The sequence below is a fragment of the Lissotriton vulgaris genome, chromosome 2_1, assembly GCF_964263255.1.
Source record: "Lissotriton vulgaris chromosome 2_1, aLisVul1.2, whole genome shotgun sequence".
In the NCBI taxonomy this organism is placed as follows: Eukaryota; Metazoa; Chordata; class Amphibia; order Caudata; family Salamandridae; genus Lissotriton; species Lissotriton vulgaris.
Window position 1 is genome coordinate 1,084,893,621 of NC_141687.1, and position 4,688 is coordinate 1,084,898,308.

The 4,688-nt window shown below is 43.5% G+C and overlaps 1 pseudogene; it reads left to right on the forward strand.

The window, feature by feature from the left end:
* Positions 1-2,894: 2,894 nt before the first annotated feature.
* On the forward strand, positions 2,895-3,912 carry LOC147731632 (uncharacterized; annotated as a pseudogene).
* The last annotated feature ends 776 nt before the right edge of the window (positions 3,913-4,688 follow it).

The following is a 4,688-nucleotide window of genomic DNA, read 5'->3' on the forward strand; positions in this document are numbered from 1 at the left end:
CCTATTCGCATCCGACCCCCAGAGGTCTGGTTTCTCAATGATAGTCCACGTGAGGTCCTCCTCAGAATGACCAGCATCCCTAAAGTGAGTTGTTAACCGCGTATTAGATCTGCCACATCTAATAGTACTGCGGTGCTCGGTGATGCTGGTCCTGACCATTCTACTAGTCATTCCCACATATTGCTTCCCACAGGGACAGGTGATAAGATAGATGACGCCCTGTGAGTTGCAATTCGTGTAATTCCTCTGTTCCCAGGGAGTCTGTAATATATGTCAATGCTTTTCGTATTCGAGGTAAGATGGCACACGCTACATGCACCACACCTCAAGTGACCCATCACTGGTGGGAGACCAGTGGCTGTTGTAGGCCCCCCTCGTTTCTGTGTTGTCCTTTGTTTAGTATGGACCAAAAGGTCCTTAAGATTTTGGCTTCTTCTGAAGGAAAACAGTGGTTTTTCCACATTAAGGTCTCCAGAGTTCAGGATCTTCCAGTTCTTCAAGACGGTACGTCTTAACTGCTGAGACGAGGTGCTGAAGGTGGAAAGAAACACTGGTTTCTTAACTGCAGCTCTTGTAGTTTTGTTTGAAAGGGCGACCCTGTTTGCATTGAATACCCTTTTCCTCGCCCTCTTGATGACCCGAGTAGGATACCCTCTGTGGCTAAGTTTTTGGGTCAGAATCATGACCTCCGAAGTAAAGGTTTCTAGCTCAAAGCAGTTTCTATGCAGGCGAAAAAACTGGCCCACAGGTAAGCTCTCCCGTAATGAACAGGGATGAAAACTGTTAAAGGCCAGCAGAGCATTCTTATCCGTGGGTTTGTGATGTACCTTGTTTATTTTTTGTCCTCATTAGCCACTTAGTCGATCCAGGGGCGCTCCAACCGCGAGACACAGTCACTTCTGTACCATCAAGAAACCAGAAAGTGATCTCATAATCTCCAGGAAGGCTGGCCTGATGTCTCAGCAAAAAAAAGAGCCCCACACGAACTATCTCCATACGAGCCCATTATTGGCTGATGGTCCAATGTCAATATGGCATGGGGTGCCTCCCGTTGGACATGGAAACTTAGGCTTAATCATCGGACCCGGGGAAACCCCCCCCCCCAAAAAAAAAGAAAAACCCCGGGTACTTTAACTGTTCCGTCTCCACTCAATTAAGAAGTTCCAAAATCTCACAGTACGGGGCTACACGTTCTAGCTAAATCTACTTTCGATGTTGCATAGAGTGAAGACAGCCACTCTGCATGAGTCGGTGAATTAATATTGACCCAGTTTTTGCAGATTTGTCTTCTTGCTAGTAGAATAGCATAGTATAGAAATTCTCTTTCTAATCCCTTGATGTTATTATTTAGCCCAAAAATAATTAAAGACCATAAGAAAGGGATAGATTCTGAGAATTGATTCAAGTGATGTCTTGATTTCTTGCCAATAAATGGTGATGTTCGGACATTCCCAAAACATATGTAGATCTGAGGCTGCTGGGAGAAGGCATTTGCTACAGCACTTCCCTGGTTGGAACTTCGAGAGTTTTTTGGGGGAATAATACGCTCGATGTAGTGTGAATAGTTGATTGCGCCTTAACCACGCAGGTTTTATGATTTTATAAAGAAGGGTAAAGGATTCTGTCCATATCTCTTCTGCCTGGGGTTCTCCGTCTCCTCCCCATAATTTTATCGGAAGGTTAAACTCGCCCTCCCCTTCTTCCATGATGTTCCAGTAATGAGGCGCAACCTCCTTACCTCTGTAGGGTGATGTACCTTGGTGTGTAATACTCCATCCCTTGGTTCAATATCCAAGTCCAAGAAAGGAAGACTGGATTTCGTGACAGTCGAGGTAAAGTGTAAAAGTGGGTTGATGGTGTTCAGCCATGACAGGAAATTATCCACTGTGGTTTGGTCCCCTCTTCATGCAATAAGCACGTCGTCAATATAACAATGCCACAGCTTAAGATGATTCCTCCATGGGCAGGTGATGTTATAAATGCAAGTTTACTCAAAGGCCCCAACATAGAGGCCCGCCAGACTTGGTGCAAAAACACTGCCCATGGAGGTGCCATGGGTTTGAAGAAATAGAGTGCCATTGTACTCGAAGAAGTTCTTAGTAAGGGCAATTTCCGCAAGATGTAAAATGAGGGCCCTAGGGGTCTGGTAGTGCCAGTCCTCTTGGAAAAGGATATCCTCAAGAACCCAGAGAGTCTCCCTTTGAGGGATATCGGTATATAACGCCTCAATATCCAATCCAATGAGGTATTCCATCTCCGGGTTAAAGGTAAGATCTTTTAAAACATTTGGATATCCAAAGTATCTCTTAGGTAAGCAGGGAGTTTCTGAACCAGTGGTTTCAAAAATAAATCACAACATTGGGAAAGTGGTTCCAGTAGAGACCCCATCCCGTTCTTATCTCCACCCCTATTTTGTGTGTATACTATATAGTAATGAGGGATACCTTCCACATCAAGCAAAAACGGCAGTTGTCCCACCCCAGAAGTGGCATCACTTTATTACTGGGACTACCAGGCCCCTGCGGGTGGTGTTATAATTTCCGGTGGGTCCCATGACCATGTTGGGTCACGTGTGTTGTGACATCATCCTGGTCACATACTAGTCAAGTGCTCATGATTCTACCAAGTGGTTAGGGCTATGCGGTTGCCCTAAACAAACCAGAACATCCTGGAGATCATGTGACCATGATGTAGTGTAGATGAGTACAGCGTTTTTTTATGCTTAAAATACATATAAGGAGCCCCTACACAGGCTATGCAAAACCCAGAAGCCGCCCTCCAGAAAAAGATCGCTCAGTCATTATGAAGAGATACAGCCACCTCATCAAAGTAACAACCTCTGACTGTGGTTTAAACACTGTCATAGATATTATTGTAGCGTCACACCAGATGCAATGGAACAGAATGCGCAGCAGAGAGACCTTAAAGAGGGTTGTCACAACATCACTGGTTTAGACGAGGAGCTCGGCAAAGTGATTGGAAACGCTCAGCTGCAACTTATATCCCCTATTAAGAGGTCCAGCACTGGCAGCGAAGCCTCGAGTAGCAAAGCAAATGCTGGAAACAATTTCATCAACTGGGAAGATGATGAAGAATCTATAATAACTCATAACTCACCTGTCTATGAAGATTTGGGATTTCTGGAGGAATCAGCTCTGGAGGCTTTTGTCGTGCAACAGCCACGTGCAAACTCCAATGCCGATTATGTTTCGATGGACCTCAGCGAGTCTCAAGATTTCAGAGCCACCACCAAGTCCCAAGAAAATGATGAGATTAGTAAAAGTTGTTATAGACATGTGCTTATACTGTATATATCGCTATATTTTATTTTTAAATAACAGTCTGTCATTCTTTTCTGTTTGAACCATAGAAAGCACAAGCAAAAAGGGCAGAGGTAGAGGGGTCGCCCCCAAGGATTAACACTGTAAAGTTTTACTGCTTGTGCTGTTTAAAACAGACTGAAAGTTCCACAATCCAAAACAAAGACTAGCATAAGAAATGTTTCTGTACCTATAATATTGCAGATTTTGAAAAGAAAGCTCCAGGCATACCCTACGATACCATATGGCTTGTTAAAGGTTTCGCTGTGATTGTTATGAATGTGTACCAAACGTGAATTATATAACCTCTGCTACGGCCATAAAAAGTATGATCTGCAGCAGAAGTCTCACAAGTGTCTATACGACTCATACACTTCAAGAACAATTCATCATATATATAGCGTGCTAGAGCAGCACAAAGTGTATAAACTGTTAAGGTTGATGTATGTTTTGTCTGAGGAAAAGAAAAATATCTACCCTGATATGATTAAGGTCTGTCTTGTCGACCATGCTCAAAGAGATCCGATGCTTGAGCGAGCCAAGCTCAAAACTCTGTTGTATACAAGGTTTGTGTACGTATTTTGTTACATAGCTGCAAATGTTTCCGATTGCTATTTGTGACATTGTCATAATTTCAGCGTAATTATTAGTGACATTTAAATGACTATGAGTGTCACTTTCTCACGAGCAATATCAAGCCTTGAAGAAAAGCGAAACATACAATTATCAGAAATGACACCCATTTGAGTAATGATAAACTCTTAAGAAGATCTTAATATATGTGCTCAGCACCTGAAATGGAAGGGCATTAACCTACTGTCCTGGTAGACTGATTGGTCAGTGGAAAACACTTCACACCGAGCCTGCCTCAGGAGAGTGAGGCTGAGGCACTCATAGGTTACAGCCAGTCAAGGAGCTCATTGCTGCTCTCAAGCCTGTTAATACTGGACGAACACTCAATCAGCAGTGGAGAACTAAGACAAGAGATACTTCAATTTAGGTGTATGACTTTGGCCATTGCAGAAGAGCACCCCACTTGTTGTCAGCTGTACCTATATTATTATATCCAGGGCCAGCTTGTTTGTTTGTTGACACCTCCGATGACCACCCTCACTACAGATTCCCTCACTACCACCCTCTAACAGAGCCCCTCAAGTCTCCATAACCACTCTCTCGCTCAGATGCATTTAAATAGGTTTATAACGCCACTCATACCACATACACACATTATACAGAGACAATCCATCAGTTCAGCAAATTCTTTATTCATAAATTCTTGTCCAGCAGGATAAAAAGACCGTAGCCAAAGCGTTTCGTCCTCTCAGACTTCTTCAGGGCAAAAAACACATTTTATTGCGGTCTGTGCTG